This window comes from Homalodisca vitripennis, chromosome 2 (genome assembly GCF_021130785.1).
Source record: "Homalodisca vitripennis isolate AUS2020 chromosome 2, UT_GWSS_2.1, whole genome shotgun sequence".
Lineage (NCBI taxonomy): Eukaryota > Metazoa > Arthropoda > Insecta > Hemiptera > Cicadellidae > Homalodisca > Homalodisca vitripennis.
The window spans coordinates 26,439,457-26,463,770 of NC_060208.1; the positions used below are offsets into that span (position 1 = coordinate 26,439,457).

At 34.1% G+C, this 24,314-nt stretch overlaps 1 protein-coding gene across 1 annotated transcript in view; it reads left to right on the plus strand.

The window, feature by feature from the left end:
- LOC124353715 overlaps nucleotides 1-24,314 on the plus strand; it is a 251,610-nt gene that overhangs the window by 121,611 nt on the left and 105,685 nt on the right. Inside the window, exon 3 of the mRNA XM_046803685.1 lies at nucleotides 18,143-18,179. The gene's annotated coding sequence lies outside the window, so the exon portion shown is untranslated. The remainder of the gene's footprint in view (nucleotides 1-18,142; nucleotides 18,180-24,314) is intronic.

Here is a 24,314-nt window from a genome sequence, read left to right on the forward strand (position 1 = left end):
ATGAGTTAGAACACTCAGAGATAACCTAGGCCTAATCAAGAAGGAAACATGTTCAACAATGATAATAGCGTGAAATTATCAAAATCCTGGCAGCCTGTGAAAAATAAGCCATACTATTTTAACCTCGGGACTAAAACTTTAAATTAAAGTAATAAAAGTCGTATTTAAGTGGGGACAATGTTGTTTTTGGGCGTTGATCGGTTTAGCTATGCCTCCGCCTCTGTACACACCTGTATAAGGAGATAAGTATTATTTGCAGTTTCGGTTGAATATATTCTGTTAACTGAAATTATCTTACAGAATATCAGCGAGGACAGAATATGTCAAGAGCTTGAATGTGATTCGGTGCTGCACGAACTGTAAGATGTATGATAGTTGTCACAATAAACTTTAAAAACCATCAACATTATCCTTTACTTGAGTAGAAGGTGTCACTATGTCTTTTTGGAATATGTGCTTGTAGAATTATTCCCTCCACACACACTTGCCGACGTTACGTTGTACACGCTTCGCACATTATTATGGCAAGGATTAAAACATTCACCGCGATGGAAAGTGACACTGTTGGCTCTGGAGCCAAGTCTGGAGAACTCAGGATCGTCGCCTGCTGGGCGCCAAGTTATGACAAACTCAATCCAACCAGGACGACCACGCCTCGCCCGCGACGTGTAGGGAATTAATCTCATAACGGGCTGGGCTGTACGACCCTGTGACACCTTTGTCTTTTCACGAGCCCTTCCGTTTCCGTATCGCCGTGCTCCATTTCTACAAGGGGAAAGTTTTCAATACATGAGTTCCAACCATATTTCTTTCTTTTTCCAAAGTTTGTTATTTACGATGGAAGGTTTGAAAGGATAACAGGATTTCGGACATTTACCATCGTTATAGGTTATAAAAGGTATAATACAACGTTTCGAGGGTTGGAATCTATCCTCTTCGTCAGGTGGGGGATGTATTAGTATACATACAAAAATAGAGAACATACAGAAGTAAAAAAGGAAAAGAAAAGAGTTTAATAAACATACACAAAAGCTGCTTGGAGTCCAGTCCACCACACGAAGAGGATAGATTAAAATCCACGAAACGTTTTGTTATACCTTTTATAACATATAACAAAGGCAAATCCTGTTATCCTTTCATATTTCTGTCTTAAGGGCTACGCTATTTGGATCTATCACTGTCCTGTGCATTACTGCGGAATAAAACATTGAAGCCATGATTGTATTTCCTTTTTTTAAACTCCTATCACGAAATGGAAAATATCATAATAGCTAACCCTCCCAGTGCAAAGCATTCCTTTATGTAACTCGAATATCTGCCCGGAAATTTATTTGTCGTGTGTAGTATTCAATGTCAACAATAATCGTTAGAATTTAAATTGTCGATTGTTAAAACTTGTATGTGATTTACTTTTTCTTTGTTAATAATGTCACATTGCTTTATCGCCTGTTGAATTGTTTATTTTAGCCGTTATGATCCATAATGTCTTATTCACTTAGAGGTGTCTTTCCGCTTAGTGGCAAAAGCTTTGATATTTTTCTAATTATTTGTGATTTTGAACTATTGTGTTTTGTAATATTATTAGTCCTGCTTATGAGATTGTTGTTGTTTGTTGCTTGTAGAACATTATCTTTCTTCTGAAATTCAAGTGGAAAGTTTTGTCTATATTTTTGTTCTAAATTATATTTTATCTTGGCCTAATTACATTAAAATAGTATAAACATACACATTACTTGTTTTTAGGAATATTTTGAGACTTACTGTACTATATCTTACTAATTTAGCGCTGTTCAACGTAATACAATAAACATTATTTTTATTATAAATTACATACAATAATTTAGTATAACTTATATATCTTACATTTATTTCTTATTCTGTAGTATATTTTCAAGGTAGTGTATGTTTTCTGTAGTGTATTTTTCAAGCGCCATCTTTATTTCTGTTCGCGTAAAATGTGTAAATAAATTAAACTTTTTTTCGGTTTTTAACATTAATGGTTCTTCTAATAAATAGTTATCGTTCTATTCTGAGTAAAATCATATATAACAAGTTTCATATTCGTAGATATTTCAATTTTATGTATATATATATATATATATATATATATAAAATATTTATAAAATTTATATTCTTACATTATATAAATACCTTTTTATATATATAAAGGATTTATATGAAGTGTTTAAAGAAGCCTCTCACGTGCATACAGTAAAGACTCTCACGTGAAGCTCAAAAATTATCCGCGATTATGGGAAATACACTTCCAGATAATTCCAAGTTAAACACCTCTAATTTTTTTTACATATTTAATATCGCCATTCAGCAAAAGGCGTAATAGTAACTCAAATTGTGGGACATAGTAATACATTCTTGCCACAAACAATGCCTGATTGGTTTCAAATGGCTGAGTGTTTACTATTTTAATTATATGAATTAATATTAGTACTTACTGGTAGAAACTTTAAAGACATTTAATCACATAGAAACGCATAGTTTAGTAACCGAAATCCATTCTCATGAAATTGGTAAATGTTCTCGAAAAAAGCTGCGATACTTTTAGTAGACGTTCAATGGAGAGCTTTTAAAAAGGTTAATTTTTTATCTTGAGATAACGTTAAATTGCCATTAGTTTGTTTCACTTAAAACAGTTAGATAAGTAAATTAAAGTTAAATCACCGTCAGATAACACTATAAAGATCGCCATTTTAATGAAAGTGGCGAATTATAAACCTTTCATCTCGTATAGTCTGACGCCTTTGTTATTATTATTTATGTGTCTTATAGTAGGTTTAAAGTCGTCAAGCTAAAAATATATTATATGAGAAAAAAGTTATAATTATATATTGTTAACCCTTTTGGTACCATCCTATTTCGACCTCTTTTTCGATTTATGTTTTAGCATAAATTCCTCTATCGACTTTAAGAAAATCAGGTTTTGTGTCTACACAATACAAAGTGGCGCTCGGTTTTTAGACTAATAACCAAAAATAGCTCCTACTTAACATACTCCTAGTCCGCAAACATGACCTACAAAGTCGGTGAAAATCTGCTGTGTCACCTAAACTGTGACCCTGTGACAGTTTCCAGCCTACGTCCTGTTCACACCTGTGACTGACAGGCAGGAACAGCACATCCGTACTTCCACATTGTGTTCCCATGACGACAAATATCAACAAGTTTCTCCGAACCGCTTCGGTTGATGATGGCCTCTCCAAACCTGAATGGCCACCGAATCCCATCACGGTTGTCGGGAAAGTGAATAATTTCAGGCAGATGATTGACACTCGACTGTTTACAGTGTCCACTGCTCGGTGACTCGAGGTTTCTGAGAGACATCAAGTAATGTTTCCTAAATTTGTAAATGCGAATCTCCTATTTTCTCTCTTTTCCGTTGTATAATTTGTGTGAACATTTGTTGTTCTGAGTCTGTTTGGTGTATTTGAACGGTTGAACGTATCTTTGCTCTTTTCGTTTTGCTTCGTTAAGTCTCTTTTGGATTTGTTACAATATTTGGAAAATAGAAGAGTGATTGAGTGTTGTTTTTCCTTTTTACATTTTGAAGGGTTCATTTCAATATTATGATTTCAATTTATCTTATTTAGTATATGTTGAGCAATTTTGTAAATGATGGTATTACAAAGTACAATATGTTTATAATTTACCGGTTTTGTTGAGTTACCTATTAATATACATTTAATGGTTTTGTGGTTTGAGTATGTGATATAAGATTGAGTGTTTTTTCGTAAGGAGAATGCATTTAGGCACAGGCTTAACCCTTTCAACACAGGTAATGCTCATTAGAGCCCATATGGACCACAGGGATCCAGGCTGGGAATCTTTTTTAGGATTACTTCATGCCTGGCCGCATGTCTTGCGCCCAATAGAGCCCTGCTACTTTTCCGGGAGCCTACGGGTTGGTCAGCCTAAGTGCAGTGTTAGATAGGGCATGATAGCCCTCATTCTGCCTCTTTAAGCTTGCTTAGTTTTATTTCCTAATTTGTTTTGGGAATTCCACATTTCCCCACTTTTCGCCAATATCTTTCTTCAAATCATAGCTACTTTCTTTCCTGATTTAGGACTGCTTTACTTCTAGATACCCTTCTATTCAAAATGCACTTCCCTCTCCTTTATATTTGTAAAATACTTTAATATACTGCTATAGAATATTTTCATCTGTACTTTATATACTATTCATTCTTCTTTACCTATCTGCTTCGTTTGATTGCGGTTCTTCTGTAATATCATCATTCCTTTCTTGGCTCTTAAATTCCTATCTGGGCTTCTCATTGAGTATTTCTTATGCCAATGGCGCAGTGTAGCGGGTACAACGGTTGTCGCAAGATAACCAGATCAAGCAACGTCGAGCGTGGCTGCTGCTTGGATGGGTGGCCGTTGAGCGATCCTGTCCTTGCAAGCAGCCCGCCTGCCCGGCCAATGGTGGTGGTTGGGAAACCACCTTTAAGCCGTTGATTCCCCAGGTTATGTGTTAGAGAGGGCTTCTTAGCCCTACTTCGCCTGGTAAAATAAGACAACTTTACTTTACTTTTTTACTTTAATACTCTCGACATTCATTCATTTACAGCTTTCTGCCATAATGGAGTTTGCACCTGAATTTTATAATTTTCACCTGGTGCCCTATAATGACAGGACAGAACAGTTCCAGATATCAAAGGTACGAACAACAAGTGACGTCACCAGGGCAGGGAAAGCAGACTGTTACTGCATGTCAGGTACTTAGCGTGTGTGAGTGTAGAGTTAGAGGGCAGGTGTGAACGTCAGGGGACACGCCTGCGTTAACTGCCCACATCCGGCAGACGTCGCAGGTGCAATCTAAGTTGACATGCTGATGCCTCGAGTGTAAATCTAGAAATTTTGTGTGATACTGAATTTAAATTGGGTTGGATTAACGATTAACGTGTCAAGTTCTCAATCGAAGGATTTCTTGCTTGATATGATTTTTTACATTCTTAGGGATTATTGCTCGTATCCTTCTCGTGAATTCCGGTATTCTTGGAAGAAATTGTAAGTGATCAGAGATTTTGGCCTGGAACCAAGAGAGTTATAGAGACAATATCAATGACAGCATAACAAGTACAGTGGTATTGTCTATTGAAGAAAATGTCTTACTTCTATAAACATGCCCAGAAACTATCTCAACGCTACTAGGGATTGGAGATATGATATTTTACAATAAAACAAAAAAAAGAAAAGAAATTTGAAAGTCTCATTTGAAATAATGAATTAAATAAATCGGAAGAACCTCTTCAAACAGGCTTAGATTAATACTCCGTACCAATTCTTAGAAGGAACCACACCAAGGTTGTGACATAAAACAAATGAGGTCAAAGAGTATTGTTGGATCTTGAATATTTTTTAATGATTACTGGAACACCTGTCATAGTTTAGTGTAAAACTACTACTAAAAATTGGGGTTTTGAGGAGTTAGTTATGTCTGCTTTCTTTCTTTAACTCTCAATCTCTAACACATTAATAGTATAAAACACAATCCTAATGAATAATATAGGTACTTTTATTTTCAGATAGCTTAATTCCCATCAGTAAGATGGTAAATACCAGTTCATAAATGTCAATTTCAGTTTTTTTATGACACCTTAAGATAACAATGTTTTATAATATTTCTGTTTTCTCACCATTAATATTTATATCAACATACTATAATGCCATTTTTTTACATTTGGTTAAATAAATAATTATAGTCAAGAGTTTCATTTTTCCCATCTCCCTTTTTTTAGTATCTGTCTATTAGCAACGCAGAGCAGTTTCTTTTATTTTAATAATACTATGTTTTCTTCACCTTCTTTCAGATAAACTTCAGATAGAAGGTCTCTCCTATTATGGTTCATCAGTTTTTACTAAAAGTACTTAGATTTAAAAGTTTCCAATATATAATAACAAAGCAGATCATGGATTACTAACCAAACGAAAAAGTATTTGCGTATTCGTCCATAAAACATAACATATTGATTGCCACAAGGAAATAGGTTCTGGCAAAGAAAATAGTACTCTAAATTACAACTACTTTGTAACAACTTGTGTTACAGCTAATCTAGATGCGTCGCGCCCTTCGCCTGACCTACTAAGGGTTAGATAAACGTAATATTCAGCGTATTTGTTTGTTGAAACCTAATACTAAGAGTGCGTACAATGCAGATGTAGATTAAAAGTTAATTGAAGAAGTAGACTTTTGTCAGAGGATCTTTTTGTAGGATCGGGGGCCCTTGAACTCCCCCCTCTAAGTACGCCCCTGGTACAAGACAGTCACTATGTGGTGATGTTCACCGTTCCACTGATACCCGCAATCCTTTCATCTCGACCCGTGCGGTGACCGGACAAAGTGGGATCCAGTTGCCCGTGTGACCGGTACACTATTTATCTACCTGCTCTTTATCATCTACCTTGTCCTGCCGTGTATTGCCAGCAGAGAGTTATTGCTACATTGAGGCCGCTGAGCTGTAAACAGACCTTCCTCATTTTCTGCCAGGTTACTGCTCCGTTCCCAGGGTCATGTGTAATGTGATAAGTAGACGACATCAGCAGTACTCGACGCAGTAACCCCGATACATCCCCTGGGGTTACATCGCGATGCTTGGAGAAACGACGTAGATGAGTCAGATCTATGGTTTTACTGCGATAGTAACTATATCTAAATTCCTTACTAAAACAATTATGTTTCTGTAAACTTTGTTTTAAACTCCGTCACTAACTAAACATATCGATTGTAAGGATAAAGTTATGACTGTTACAGTTTCAACACTTCTTATAATATTCTTATTTAATATAAATTTAAATTATTTAACGAATTCATCAATAAAAATGTATTATTCAATTAATTATTTAAATATATTTCTATTCAAATGTAATGTTTGCACTCATCAGAAGACGTCCTATTGCAAGAAATTTTAAGTACATTTTCTTACCGTAACGAATAAAAAGGTATATCTGTCTATTTTGTGTAGTTGCCAATACAAATATTAAACTAGTTGATTTCAAGTGGTATCAAAGTAATCAAAGGGTCAGAGGTGATACTTCTGAGAAATCTCAATTTTTGCATTCCATCTTGCAGTCTTGTACTCTTTGCTAAAAGTTGGCAAAGTAGATTCCTGAAGAATTTTCCTCGAACATACCAAAATGAGCGATAAGTTCCCCGTAAGCCCTTCTGAGTCAGGGGTATTCTTAAAGTTTGGTAGACTCGAACCTTCCTTTCTACGAAAAACTCAGATCCTCCATTCAAATTAGTTAAATTTGGTACATAAGTTTATCTAATTTTCCTAATTCAGTTTCTCGACACTAAAAATTCGTCTTCTGACCTAGTGTCAGAGGATACTTGTTCTGTTACTGGATCCAAAATGAGCTGGATTGTCTATATCACCAGATCGTTTGAGTGGACAGTACGATGATAAAAATTTTTCTGGAGGCACCATGTTATCCAATGGGCTATTGCAGAGTGGATTCACGAAGAACAATCCAAAACAATCTGAGTTAAAGCCATAAAAAAGCTCCACTATTACTTATTTACACGATCATGCCAAAATGCCAAATCTTTTCAAGACGTACATCAAGAGTTCTGAAGTATGCAATGTAGCTCTTTCACAATGTGATCAACACTTTACGTCATACTTGCAACAGACCCAGCCAGAGCTTGCCAAGTTACGCCCAGCAGATGCGCCTGCGCCTACCACAGCGGCTGTCTGACTGTCTACCTTAATATTTATGCAACTGTCAGCAATATGCACGCACTGGCTTGCCACGTCTGCCAAATTGAGAATGCTTCTCTCTATTGAGCAAGAAGTCATGTTCTGACACTTTTATACCCGAGTTTCGCTCAAGTTAAAGTAATTTTAGTGCATCAAAAGAAAATAATGTCTCCTTAAAATAACCTACAAATAATGTATTTTATTGAAATCTTCCAAACCTAATGGTATAGTAACAGGTAGGATATAACAGATGTAAAGGTGTTTACTATCAATCAGTATTTCTTTCATTATCTTTATAATTCAACTTTTAAAGTGTTATGATTTTACTCTGCTAACACTTTTTCTCTGCCCGATTAAGTCTCACATGAGTTAGAAACAATGAGTAAAAATGAACAGTGACCAATTGAAGACCTACAATTTTTCTCCACGATTACCATTCATAAAAATTTTAAGAATGGTAATAAACTGAAGTCGATTCATTCATAATATTATTGATATTACATAAAATGTTCATGCATTAGGAAAATCATAATGTGATAGTATCTTTATTTTTTACATTTCATTGAGTATTAGGAATAAATTATAAATTATAGCATTTTTATTAAGTGTGATCAGAGAAAAATTACTGGGCAATCGAGACGGCATCTATAGCAAATGAAACTGGTAATGGTACGGAAGGAGTGGCTTAAGTTATTCAAGAATCTAAGAATACCATTAAAAATCGGGTGTTAAATATATCATTGAAATTTAGAATAGGATATACTTATTTCGACACCCTGAATGTTGTTCTTTTAGTTAATAACGAAATACCCAACTTAAATTTTAATAGGTGTTAATTTTAGTTTATAAAAGTAACAGGAGTTTTTCTGAACAATGGCCACATTAGTCATACGTGATGCGTGTCACAAAGTTTGTAATTTGTTTTCTTTAAACCTAGATAGTAATATTATGAATCAGGTTAGTTATTCGCCTGAAGAAGGAATCAGAAACGCTGTGTATCACTGAACGATGGCAAACGTTACGAGACCTGATATCTATTATCCTACTCATATAGATACATAATTTAACACATAAGATATCGAATTATCTTGAATACACAGACCATACCACGCAAAATCGTGTGTTAGCCGTCAAAAACACTTTCACGTGTACTGCAATTAATCTACTATTAACTTTATATCACATTTTACTCTGGCTTATTTTGATTTTACTTACCACTCAACTCGCCATATTGAGTTTTTTCACATTATGGCCCATATTCTTTGTGTTTTAGACATATATAATTGCTGTAGAATTACAAAAACATTACACACCATGATTATAAAAAGACGTAGCGTATAAAAGGTTGGTTGCAGTGGAAACGAGGGCTTCTAGGAGTTCATTTTCTGCGTTGTATATTTTATGGAAATCACCAGGTTTTTATATAAAAGCCATTTAATGTTAAATTAAACCTAAAAAATTTTCTACTATATTAAAATTCTAGGAGTTTCTCAGGGATCTATACTAGTTCCTTAATACTTATACTTTATATAAAGTACTAAACAATGTTACCTTTAACATGTACAATGACAATCTATTAATATAGAGTTTCTTTTCCAGCATAATCACCAAATTCAATAAAGTTCTGAAAGGGACCAATTACCAGTTATGATACTGTAGTATTTTTATATTCATACCTTTTTATATAGGCTTGATTATAGAATTTAACCTTCCTTAAATATCTGTAATTCCTCGTAGAGTAGTCTGGATTTAATATATATATATATATACGTTTATTATTAGCACAGTTATTTTAAATGCACCACCTTAAAAGAAAATAATTAAAGATATAAATATAATTTAATATACTTGTATAGTACAGTAATTGCATCGATTATACTGCTGCACTATAGTTATAAATATCATAAACTGACCACAAATACCAACAAGATGTAGTGATGCAATCATGCAAACATGTAATCGTTATTTTCTATCTTGTGTTGAAAACAACAAGCCGTTTGAGAGACTTCTTATCTTATCTCTCTTAGGATTTAAACAAATAAGATAACAAAACTATATTTAACGGGATTTCGGCCTCAAATGTTCTCAATCATTTATAAATCCCCTCCCATAGTATAGGAAACGTTTTTCATAACATTGCTAATTGCATGACTGCATATTTGGCGGATAAACTACAGATTGTGTTTCAAGAGTCAATAATATAACACCTTATTTAAAAAAAATGCTAAAGTCATGTGCAAAACTTCATGCCTACACCTCATTTTATTCTCGAGAAGTCCTATGGTTAAATAACCGGATATATCAAACAGAAAAGAAATTCCTGGCGGATAAAAAGAAAATTGTGTAAACATACTGAGTGCCAAGCTTCAATGAGGCTCAGCCAAATTCCATAGTTGGGCAGCCACTGTTATAAAATTGATTATTCTCTATATAGAAGTTAAGTTTCATTCACAAGTTTAAACTCTGCAACTGATCTTAACGAGGTATGCTCATGATTCATTCAAATTTTTTTCATTCGGTTAGTGTTTAAATAATAACAATTCAGGAGAGGTATGAAGGGAACTACAACACGAGATCCTGTCACTAACGTTCACGATTAACTCTTACTCTATTACTTCTCTTTTACTGTATGAGTAATCTACATGTGCTAATATTTCACACGTTTTAAAACACATATGCTTGCTCTCAGCTTGTTTACAAATCTATTTATTCTACTGTTATCTTTGTTGCCATCATGGTTAATCATAAAAATAATGTGAAAATGTTTACTAAACGCTCAGCCCAATCCCGTGGAGTGATATGCTCAATCATTGAACTCAGCTAACTATACAGAAAATGAAGCTTTATTCAACGTTTCAAGGTCAGTTCGGTCAGTTCTCAATTTTTGCATTCCATCTTGCAGTCTTGTACTCTTTGCTAAAAGTTGGCAAAGTAGATTCCTGAAGGATTTTCCTCAACCATACCAAAATGAGTGACAAGTTCTTCTTAGGCCCTTCTGAGTGAGGGGTATTCTTAAATGTTGGTAGACTCGAACCTTCCTTTCTACGAAAAACTCAGATCCTCCATTCAAATTAATTAAATTTGGTACATAAGTTTATCTAATTTTCCTAATTCAGTTTCTCGACACTAAAAATTCGTTTTTTGAAAGTCGTTACTTGTTCTGTTACTGGATCCAAAATGAGCTGGATCATATAGATCACCAGATCGTTTGAGAGGACAGTACGATGATAAAAATCTGAAAATTTTTCTGGAGGCACCATGTTATCCACGGGCTATTGCAGAGTGGATGCACTATGGACAATCCAAAAAAACCTGGGTTCAAGCAATAAAAAGCTTACTTTTACTTATTTACTCGATCATGCCAAATGCCAATCTTTTCAAGACGTACATCAGGAGTTCTGAAGTATGCAATGTAGCTCTTTCATAATGTGATCAACACTTTACGTCATACTTGCACAGACCCAGAGCTTGCCAAGTTACGCCAGCAGATGCGCCTGCGCCTACCACAGCGGCTGTCTGTCTGTCTGCCTTAATATTTATGCAACTGTCAGCAATATGCACGCACTGGCTTGCCAAGTCTGCCAAATTGAGAATGCTTCTCTCTATTGAGCAAGAATTCATGTTCTGACACTTTTTACCCGAGTGTGGTTCAAATTCAAGTAATTTTAGTACATCAAAATAAATATTCTCTCTATTGTCTCCTTAAAATAACCTACAAATAATGTATTTTATTGAAATCTTCCAAACCTAATGGTATAGTAACAGGTAGGATATAACAGATGTAAAGGATTTACTATCAATCAGTATTTATTTCATTATCTCTACAATTAAGCTCTAAAAGTGTTGTGATTTTACTCTGCTAACACTAAAAGCGCGTGCAGCTCTTTTGAGAAATTATTCGTTCTCAATACCTCCTCTGTCTAATAAGTCTTAAATGAGTCAGAAACAATGAGTAAAATTAACAGTGACAGTTGAAGAGCTTAATTTTGACTCCACGATAACCATTCATAGAATTGTTAAGAAAGGTAATGAGCACTGCAGTAATAAACTGCAGTCGATTCATTCATAATATGTATTGATATTGACATAAAATGCAGTACATTAGGAAAGTTATAATGTGTTACTGTCTTTAATTTTTACATTTGATTGAGTATTAGGAATAAATTATAAATTATAGCATTTTTATTAAGTGTTATCAGAAATTACTGGTGAATCGGGACGATATCTTTAGCAAATGAAACTGGTAATGGTGCGGAAGGAGTGGCTTAAGTTATTCAAGAATCTAAGAATACCATTAAAAATCGGTGTTAAATATATCATTGAAATTTAAAGTAGGATATACTTGTTTCGACACCTTAATTTTGTTCTTTTGGTTAATAACGAAATACCCAACTTAAATTTTAAAGGTGTTAAATTTTAGTTTATAAAAGTAACATGAGTTTTTCTGAACAATGGTCACATTAGTCATACGTGATGCGTGTCACAAAGTTTATAATTTGTTTCTTTAAACCTAGATAGTTATATTATGAGTCAGGTTAGTTATTCACCTGAAGAAGGAATCAGAAACGTAGTGTTACCGTAGTTTGCAAAGTCCGGAAAAATCCTGTTTCCTTCACAATACTTTCATTCTCAAAAATGTGTTTAAATGTATATAAAATATAAAAAAAGTTTAGGCGCAATTTCTTTTCTTGTTTCAATGAAAGATTCACAATTGTAATTCAAATAAAACACAAGTTTTCATAAATATTCCTTTTTTAAGTAATTCCTTGAATTATTTGCTTTATGCCTTAATTTCCAACAATTTTTTTAAAATTAACCCTCTGCCTACATGGGCTGTGGTAATTATTCCTATTTACAGATCAGAATATTCCACTGCGAATGTACTAACCATAAAGTCGTGAAGCACTGTAGCTCGTCACTACACCGCTATCGGTACCGATAGACCGTCAAGGCCACGGTCCGGCTGGCTGAGAATGGCCGCCTAATCATTACAAGATAATTTGGTGATTTCGGCAACTTAGCGGTCCTGGCTTGGGAAACGCTTTCCGCTCGTGCCCACTCGGATATAGTCGGTTACACTCGGCTATTTTAGGCTTGACTGGCATATCAATTGGTAAGTACCTCTGCAGGGCCCTTGTTAATTAAGTAGTTTCACAAAAAATGCCCTCTGGCGTGTTCTACACTCTTAACAGTTTTTTTTGAAGATGGTGGACTTTTATGTCTAACAGGATTATTATATTCCATCGGTAAACGTTTCGAGACCTGATATCTATTATCCTACTCATATAGATACATAATTTAACACATAAGATATCGAATTATCTTGAATACACAGATCATACCACGCAAATCGTGTGTTAGCCGTCAAAAACACTTTCACATGTACTGCAAATAATCTACTATTAACTTTATATCACATTTTACTCTGGCTTATTTTGATTTTACTTACCACTCACTCGTCATATTGAGTTTTTCCATAATGTGACTTATATTATTCATGTTCTAGACATACATAATTGCTGTAGAAAAATTACATAACATTACACAGTATAATTATAAATAAACGTAGTGTATAAAAGGTTAGTTGCAGTGGAAACGAGGCTTCTAGGAGTTCATTTTCTGCGTTGTATATTTTATGGAAATCACCAGGTTTTTATATAAAAGCCATTTAATGTAAATGAAATTGTGGAAGAAAAAACATTGTCTTCTATATTTAAATTCTAGGAGTTTCTCAGGGATCTATACTAGTTCCTTAATACTTATACTTTATATAAAGTATTAAACAACGTTACCTTTAACATGTACAATGACAATCTATTAATATAGTTTTTTTTTTTTTTCAGCATAATCACCAAATTCAATAAAGTTCTGAAAGGGACCAATTACCAGAAAGTATACTGTTTATTTTTATATTCATACCTTTTTATGTTGGCTTGATTATAGAACCTTCCTTAAATATCTGTAATTCCTCGTAGAGAAGTCAGATTAAATTTATATACATTTGTTATTCGAACAGTTATTTTAAATGCAACACCTTAAAAGAAAAAAATTAAATATATAAATTCTATTTAATATACTCGTATAGTACAATAATTGAATCTATTATGCTGCTGCACTATAGTTAAACATCATAAACTGACCACAAATACCATCAAGATGCACTGATGCAAACTTGTAATTGTTATTTTCTATCTTGTGTTGAAAACAACAAGCCGTTTGAGACTTCTTATCCTATCTCTCTTAGGATATAAATAAATAAGATAACAAAAACTATATTTAAACGGGTTTCGGCCATAAATGTTCTCAATCATTTATAAATCCCCTTCCATAGAATACGAAACGTTTTTTCACGACTTATTCCAATTACAGTACATTTTGCTAATTGCATGACTGCATATTAATTAGGCGGATAAACTACAGATTGTGTTTTAAGAGTCGATAATATAACACCTTATTTAAAAAAAGAATGCTAAATTCATGTGCAAAACTTCATGCCTACACCTCATTTTATTCTCGAGAAGTCCTATGGTTAAATAACCATATATACCAAACAGAAAAGAAATTCCTGGGGGATAAAAGGAAATTGTGTTAATATATTGAGTGACAAGCTTTAATGAGGCTCAGCCAAATTCCATAGTTGGGCAGCCACTGTAATAAAATTGATTCTTCTCTATATAGAAGTAAAGTTTCATTCACAAGTTTAAACTCTGCAACTGATCTTAACGAGGTATGCTCATGATTCATTCAAATTTTTTTCATTCGGTTAGTGTTTAAATAATAACAATTCAGGAGAGGTATGAAGGGAACTACAACATGAGATCCTGTCACTAACGTTCACGATTAACTCTTACTCTATTACTTCTCTTTTACTGTATGAATAATCTACATGTGCTAATATTTCACATGTTCAAAACACATATGCCCTCACTCAGTTTGTTTAAAAATCTATTTATTCTACTGTTATCTTGTTGCCATCATGGTTAACCATAAAAAGAATGTGAAAATGTTTACTAAAGCTCAGCCCAATCCCGTGGAGTGATATGCTCAATCATTGAACTCAGCTAACTATACAGAAATGAAGCTTTATTCAACATTCCAAGGTCAGTTCGGTCAGTTCGTTTTAGAGATATCGTACAGACAACAGACATATAGAAAGACGAAAGTGAAATCTTTCCAACCCCACGAATGACAGATTTCGCTAACGCTCAGCCAATAAAGTTTAAATTACCGATATTTTCGTATCTGGGAAAATCCAAATTCATCATATTACTGTTCACCAATGATTTTTTTTGTATACTTCCGGATGTGGTGAACGAATTAGTCTATTAAATCCCGCCACGGGAGTGCGTTGTATAATATATCCTTTACAGTTACCACAGTCTCCGTTACCTTCGCAATTCCGTGAAATCGGTTGAATAAGTCGTTCTCTATCTGGAGGTTTGAAGTGCTTGTTTTTACCACAGCCTACTTGTGTGAACTGCGGGGAAATTGTGGAGTGGATGATGCAATGAATTTTAAGTGTAGTTCTGTCTTATGACACACACACTCTTCAGGATTGATCGCCTTATCGAGCTATTAGAGGGTCACATTTAAATGGAGAAATAGCCTATGGGTCTGGGCTAGGATGGAATCGGTCTTTTATGAGACCGGATGCTCGCTCAATCCACATCCGGTAACATTGACCTTCTAATGAGTCCTGACCATCCTTAGATACTGAGGAATCTGGAAATATCGAAAACTGGACTTCAGCAACGTACCGAAATGATCAAGACCGGAATCTGCCTGGTTCGGAATCCTTGTAAAACCGCAAAACTCTTGTTGCCCAGCCATTTCCATTGTAGACAATGCTAAAAATATATGAAGTCAGTTAGTAACAAGGTTTACACCATTCACTTACATTAAGCTCTCTTATCATCATCACTTGAATACTTCATTCATGGTCACTTTTAAATAATTACTAGGGAATATCTTTGAATTTAAGAGCAATGTTGAAGTTTTAAGACTTTTTTGGTATTACTAAGTTTATTGGTCTTTATCTCATAATTCAAACAAATCTCAAATAATTGTTCATTTTACGTTCAAAACACAAAAATATTCGTACGTTTATCAATTGTATATTAAAAATGGAGCTTCTTCGTTAATGCTACGAGTAAAAAAACATAGGGTGTTAAAGTGATTGAGGTGTGACATTATTATTATGACGTGAAAACCTCAAAGTCATTTCAGTACAGTCGGCTCTTAATTATTGTGCGGTAAACTAATTACAAGGCTTTAGGGCATAAAGAAAATTACTTCCCAGAAAAAACAATACTAGACCATATACTGTGAAATAATTTTGAACAATTATATTTTAAACAAAATTCTAAATTTAATAGTGCATTGTGTATTTAAGGAATCATTGTTGTATCATTTGTTTTTGAAGATCCTTCCCACTTAAGATGTGTTGTTTACCAAACATGCAACTATAAGTTCAAACAACAGGAAATATAATCTGATCCTTACAAGACCACCCACTGTGAAGGTTGAATGGATGATAACTGCTTCTAGTGTTACCACAAGTGATTCTAAAACAGGTCTACAATTCTCTGGGATTGGAGACAAATTTCCCTGCAGACAATTCCCTACTTGGTTAATATCCTCTGTTAAAGAAAACAATGGTCTTGCGCATTCCAGAAGACTATAGGGTTTTATCGGCGTAATAACTCTATGTACAAATTGTACATTGTTGTTATAATGTTATGGTTTGAGGTTTCCCTCTGATTCTTCAGTAAAAGCTTTCCTTTGTGTGGGAATAAATTAAACTCTAGTATCTACTGTTGCAAATAAAGGCTTTTACAGCATAGGATCATAAATTAATGCCATAACTATTCCTTCAACGAGAAATTTGTTCTTCTTCGGTTGTAAACAGTACGGAAAACAGTAAATTCTTTAATTTAATTGATGCTTTTAAACATTCCAGCATTCCTATTCATGATTAAAACTGTATTAGTGTTAATCGCCTAAAACTGTGTATTTGTAAATGTTATTAGGAATGTGTTCCTTATTTTGGTTTCATAACCTAACTTTTGCTGGATGGTTTTATTGTTATTTATTTACTTCTACGGTTCCACCATTTTTACATAAGTAACACTAAACACAAAATAATTAATTATAAGATGGAAATTAGTACAATAAATCTATATTTGAGTAAATATCCAATATATAATGTGATTATATATTGTATATATTGAGTAATAATATAATGAATGAATGAGAATCAAAATAAAAGTTTTTATAAGAAAATAATAACAGTATAACTTAAAGAAAAATTACAATTCAATTATAAGCATTATACAGTAACAATATTTGATTAACTTGAAAATTTAAGATACCAGAATAATTTAGTGCGTGTTAATAGTATGTTAAGAACGAGGCAAAAACAATGAATAAATAATTGTAAGTAACAAAAATAAATTTAAACTATAATATAAAGTATTCATAGCATGATAATATTAAACTAATAACTAAGAGTAAAATAAATATATTTTATTTATTTATATATATAAATTTTGCCGTTGTTGTGTTACAAAAAGAATCCCGACGTTTCGAATACTGGTACCTGATCTCTTCCTCAGGTTTAAAATCCTAAACGTAGGATAGTTATGCTAAAAAGCAATGCAATCACATAGAGCTAGTTGGACACTTGAAATTAACTACTAACAAATAAATTTACTTTTCACTTTTGTGCTCATCGCTATGTGGTTGTATTGTTTACTTTCTTACATACAAGGAAAATTTACTCCCTAAACCACATCCTCAGGCTCTTATTGAACCTTGAACGTACCTGCGAAATCAGTGAAATATAATCGTAATATGAACTGTGGAATATATCACGTCAAGACAGAATCATGAGAAAACCGGGTTAATATTTGAAATCGCTATCAAATCGCCAATTGCGAGAGTCGTATTGTGAAAACCCTGAATTGGGAAAATAAGCGGGAAACGAGGACAATGGAACCAGATGATCCGAGGGAAGAGTACGTGCGTGCCGAGGTGATGTAACCGTGAACCACGGTCGTGGTTACGGTGACGGGTATGGTTACGTGTTGGTCAGACTGACCCGACAGCTCCGGGGAACTAGAACTAGGTAAGGAGGCCGTGATCAGTATGGACAGTGCAAAGTTCTCCAATTACGTGCCAATGCTAGAGAATTTTAAATAAAACAGGAAAAGTCCAAAAACATTACCTTGAGGTATACCAAATATTAGATATTGAGTTCTTCTCCCCCCTATTTGTTTATTCCTTAAATAAAATTAAAACTTATTAAAATAGAAACTTCCATTGTTTCAGCTTTCTCTACGCATTTCGTACAAATATTCTTTGCCATTGTGTTTATTAATAAAAATATATTTTTAGTTTATCTCACATTTTTATTTATTTTTCAGGTGCATAAACGAAGGATTTAGGAGAGAGGAAAAAGAGGTAAGAACTTTTTATTGCTTTCATAATGTTCGATCATTATAAAATACAGCAACAGATTATTGACAACTGTAAATAAATTAGTGTTTGTAATGTATGATCCAGGTAATAATAAACGTAACTTTAACAAACAAATCGGAAAATATACGTAACACATGATTTACATATGCCCACCATAAACTTGAGGAATATCATCATGGGTATATTTTCTCGCGGGAAGGCAACGCCATCCGTCACAGATAAATCGGTCCTACCTGTGAGGTAGGAAAAATTATTCAAATTTGAACGGGAGGAAAATTCACTGTACCGAAATTACTAATCTCGTTCCTAGATCAGTTGTTCAGAAAACAGCTTATTTCCATTCAGAACTGGACGTATTTCCCATTGTTTACCTTTTCTAAATGCATCAGATAGAATAAGTAATAATTTAAGTAATAGTTACTTATGGTTTTGTATTAATTGGGTTCTGTATAGTTTTGCTGACATTATTGTCTGTATTTTACTATGTAAAACAGTTACAGCAATTTAAATAAAAATTTGAAAACTCGGCCTAGAATTGATTTCCGTATTCATATTTCGATTCCATTCACAATTTCCTCTCACACAGCGACAACCACCTCGTTCGATGAGCAATACTCGGCTACTTAAATTAGACGAATAATATATAGTTCTGGAAAGAATTGAACCAGCTATTCGATAGGTCAGAATATGAGGATAACTCTTTAACAGTATCAAATTGTTCTGTATCTTATAGGGAAATTGATAAAATTAAAAAAAAAAAAAAAAAAAAAAAAACAATATAAAACTAATTGAAAACTCGAACCTTTTAAGATTATTTTCTTTTACATACATTTGGAGGAAAATGGTGACTAGTTTATGTACATAAATTACTATATAAAGTTACAATGATAGTAACTGTTGTAGCTCACTAACTACATGTTAAAACTGGTAATCGTATAATAAAAATGTAATGTAATAATTTCTTCAGTTTGATATTCAGTATAGATTAAGGCATCTTCAGACATAATAAAGAAATGGGGTGTTTTATTTTTTATACAAAATACACTATATATTAATTGTCGAAACCAATACTCAGCTCTTATGAGTACTCGTATATCTCAGATAAAATAACTACAATAAAAATTCCACACTCGGTATGATGTCACATTTATTAAGTGTAGTTTCTGCATATTCATTCCCTTGAAATTAATTACCAATATAGTATTTCACTCATTTCCTTGTCATAAAGTGATGTCTTTAATTGTACCTCAGAAAATGGCTTATCATTGTTAATAAGAAGTTAAAATGCACTTAAGAGTGTTTGTTAATCCTTCTCAGACGAGGAAGTGTTATCTACTCCCTTTACCCGAACTAAATTGATCTTGATTTTCTTTAACTGGGTTAGTTTTCTAACATTAATTAACGAACTTGTATGGTTTTTGCTCTTGTCTATTGCTTTACAGGTTTAAACACTTATCATGAGTTCATCGAATTATCTTTCCACAATATGTGCACTAGTCTAATAGAAACAGTTGCTAATTTTTACTATATGTATATGAAAAATATTGTACTATAATTTTTTTAAATGTACAAGTGAACTACGCCATACGCATTATCGTATCTTAAGACACAGCAACTAACTGTCTATGCTGTTGGCAAAGGACGTTTAAATTGAAAACCAGCTTCAAGGAGTTCCTCAGGGATGTATATTAGGTCTATTCCTTTTTACAATACATTTAAACTACAATAGATACTTTTTATGTTATTTTATTTTACATGTTTGATGACGATGTTCCATTAACATTAACATCTACAATTAAATGCCATTCTGCCATCAAACATTAAAAATACAAAGTTATCAAACTCATTAAATGGATAAAAATGTTTATAAACACGGTCACCCAGAGAATGTGTAACATTCGAAATTGACATAATGTGTATAATATACCAGTATTAAAATAAACAAAAATTATATGGTTTTATAATAATATTAGTTTGTGACGGTTTCATTTCACTCATTTACACTTCTGTGTGGTGAATTATTTATGTAATTTGTTCTAGTGTAACTACACACACACCGCAGACCAGGAACTAGTCCAAGCGAGCGCCGAGCTCACGGCACATGACGTAACAACGTTCTGCTATTCTGTTACTTGCTAACATAACCTCAAACTCCGTGCCTTCTCACGACGCGTCTCGCAGCACAGTCTGTGACGGTCAAATTGAGTTATATACTTCCGCATAAGTGTGTAGAAACACTTAATAGATATGTTCGTCGCAACAATTCTTGCATGATAACCTCCTCTTATTAGGTTTGGAGCGAAACTTTTCAGTCAGAGAGGCAATCTAAGAGAGTTCTCATTGATTTGTTATGCCAATTCGTGCAATTGGTAATTTTGATTGAGTAATTGTGTACCTATTTCAAAGTCACAGCCTTTAAAGATACCTGCCCTGAAGATAAGAAAATTGTGTAAAATTGGTTTTATACCTCCACTAGTAAATATTTTAACTTTTAAAATCACCTTTGTAACCAAACCTAATAGAGACGGCTCAAGAAAAGGATATAACTTTTTCATATTACATTATATATATATATATATATATATATATACATTTTGACTGCAAAAGACGCCCTAGTGTCTTATTAGAATACTTATCTTCACTCAGTATAGACCATATTGTACATTGAAGTCCATACCTGTATTGTGGAAAGATAGCAACATTTGTTTTTTTTTTCTTTCCTGTCTTCAGGAAGGTGTCTTAAAGGAGTCTTTAAAAACACAAACTCTCTCACATAAAATTTAAAATATAGTTGAAATACGATCCCTAGTTTTGAATTTATTTAGATAAACACAGAACTTTAATTTATCATTACAGAGCACTATTCTGTCTCTATCTTCCACTTGTTATTACGTGACATAAGTAGGTTTAATACCAAAGTTAAGCTTCACCTTTACAAGTGCTCACGTGACCTAAGCTTGAATTTTGGTACTATCACCAGCAATTTTTTTTTTCGCCAGAAGTGTGTATTGGAAGACGTTACCAAAGCCCGCACTGATGGCCAGGAGCCTTTCCGATCGTTACTTTCCCGATCTCAGATCACGTGCCAGATCGTCCAACGTGATCTGCTATCAGTTGGACGGTCTGGGACGCATACTGCATACCTTCTGCCGAAGGAACAAACCATCCTTCGACATAATACCACAAATGTGATAATAAAGTAAATGTTAACTTTAACTTCTTTTATTTATAATACCTACGTATGTATTTACCGGCTTTTATAGCTTAATAACAAATCGTAGATAGGAACAAAGTAGCCTCCGGATACTACAATACTACCAACATATCCACGATTACTCCGGATACACTATTTCCCGGATTTGCTCCAACCCGTAGAGGCCTCACCGCATCCTGGTAGTGGCGGCATGTATCGTGTGTGTAGCCTCTATGATCCCAGGCCGCGAGGTCACAGGAAGTTATGGGGGCACCGCTAATTATCAGCCGCTTCCGCCATCATACTGATAACAGTGTGGCTGGCTGATAACACCGCTTTATTGTGTCCTTTACATTCTCTGTGTGATGTCATACGTCACGATCCGTTTAGAAATTCTCTGAACTGAATCTCCTGTGACATTAACGGGGGATGTTCTGCAGAGTATGTTTTCGTTTCTGGTGCATGGTTCCATGAACCTCTTCACCAGCAGTTTCAGAGATTAAAATCTACAAAAGCCGATTTAACAAATCATAGCTTAAGGACAAATTTTAATTAAGATTAAGTGTGAAGTAAACGACGGATGGAGTCAGCTTCTTTTTGACTAGGAGCCATTATTCTTTTTAACAGGTAATTAATTACTACTAATGACAGTCAGGGAGGTCTGCACTGTACTGGGAAACTACACTGGTAGTAGCCTATTACATAGAATCCAATTCCCCATGTTAAATTCAAACATTACATTAAATGGTTCTTGAGATGCATTTTCGAGATTTGGAGTCTTCTACAGGGGTAATGGTAACATGAGAAACACTTAGGAGGAAACTTCGGAATTAGAACAAACTTTAATTTGCTGAGCTTTAGCAAAGCCTATCACTCGAAGAGCCGAAAATATTTCATTTTGTGGTTGATGATCCCATGGGATTAAGGAAATATTATTTCATTGGTCTGGTGTGTAACCATTATGGCAACGATAAAAATATTTGTAAAAAAACTGTGTACAATTATATAACACGTGTTTTAACAAGCGAAATTTTTTCTTTTTCTTTTTTTTAATCTTATTTAAGCATCAGCGCCGGCTTCGAAGTGCACTGGCTTTTGTTATTATTACATTATTGGACCTCCCCGGGATTCGAACCCGTGATCTCTCGGTTAGAGAGCCGAGACTATAACCACTAGTCTACGGAGGAGGATAAGCGACACTTATCATAGAATAAAAAGAAAATATAATAGACTGGAGACAATGTTAAAAGTCTGTAACAATATTTGACTTCAGCGCACTCTTGCGTTGTAGCACCCTCATTACCGGAAATTTTAATTTTTAACACTGCTATAAAACCTAATTTACTGATACAATTTGTGTATGTATCATGCAAGATATCTCGAAAAAGATTTCATTTGTGCAGTTAGAATTGTATATAAATAAAAATAAGAAAATCAATTATTTCCACATAGACAAAAATGAGTTCTGTGATCTCCAACCATGGATTTGGCTGATCATCATCATTGAAGCTAATCACTCAGTAGACTGACACAATTTATCTTTTTTCCGTCTTAGATTCTTTTCAATACGCTTCTTATCTGAGGCAACACATTGTTTCCCTCAACAACAAATTAAACTTTTCACCAAGACTAAGTTTCCAATTTTAAGCGGTCCAAACTCACCATTTTCTGCCCTGACATTTCGAAAGATAGTCCGTCGATGACCCCGGATCTGCCCTACCTAGACGGCTTGACAAACAACACCTTCCTACAACCCTCCTAGACAAACAACATTCGCCAGTAAATGGTTTCGATACGCTTCTTATCCTGAGGCAACGCTTTTTTTACCTTATCAACAAATTAAACTTTTCACCAAGATTAAGTTACCAATTTTAAGCGGTCCAAACTCACCATTTTCTGCCCTGACATTTCGAAAGATACCCTGAAAGATAGTCCGTCGATGACCCCGGATCTGCGCTACCTGGACGGCTTGGCGGCGACGGGACTGTCCTTGACATTTCTTAGTCATGGGTTTCTGCTCACTTTCCTTGACCGTTGGGGGCAGCCGTAGCCTGCGGTGATCTTCCTCTATGTATTTGTTGATATCGAGTGGAATACCTACCGAGGTAGCTATGATGGTGAATACACTTCGGATATTATTTTTATATTACTCGCAACATAAACATAAAAAATGTAATGTTGAAAAATATATGAATATGGAAGGAAAGATCAAATAAAAATGGCACTGATATCAAATGTCCTAGTTCCTTTTTTCATGCCCTCCTGCAATGTGGGTTACATTGACAATGCAGATTCTGATTGCAGCCAATAGAGTATTTATAACAGACAAAAAAGCTGCCAGAATCATTTCGAAATTAAAAAACCCAGACAGTTGTGTAAAATTGTCTTCGGGGAGCTTTGATTTCTAACCGTACCCAGCCTCGATATTCTCGATGTCAGCTTGTACTGCCGACTAAAGTGAGGCTGTTTCATGTACTGATTCCACCAGTACTGATTATCATAGAGCACTTCTCAAGTATTAGTGAAGATAATCACTAAGCTCTCTGGAGATTTCAGATGAATAAATGATCCCAACAACTCAAATATAGAGTATGACTCTTTTGTCAAGAAGTTTTACTCTGTTAAGGAGTAAATGATGGACCGGTACGATGCAAACTAGCATTTTATCATTATTTATATTTTTTTACAATATACGAAACATACAAATAAATTGTATTCTTATACTATTGATTAAAATTATAAAAACTAATTCTTTTTAATCTATCAGAGGAACAGTCAACTCCACTTGTTATTGTGTGAAGTTAACGATAACATTTCGTCGATTGTTTACTGCAACAAATAATATAATAAATATTATTAACCCCTGCAGGTATGATGTTCATATTGTTCCAACTGCTAAAACACACATGACTTGGATGGCATTC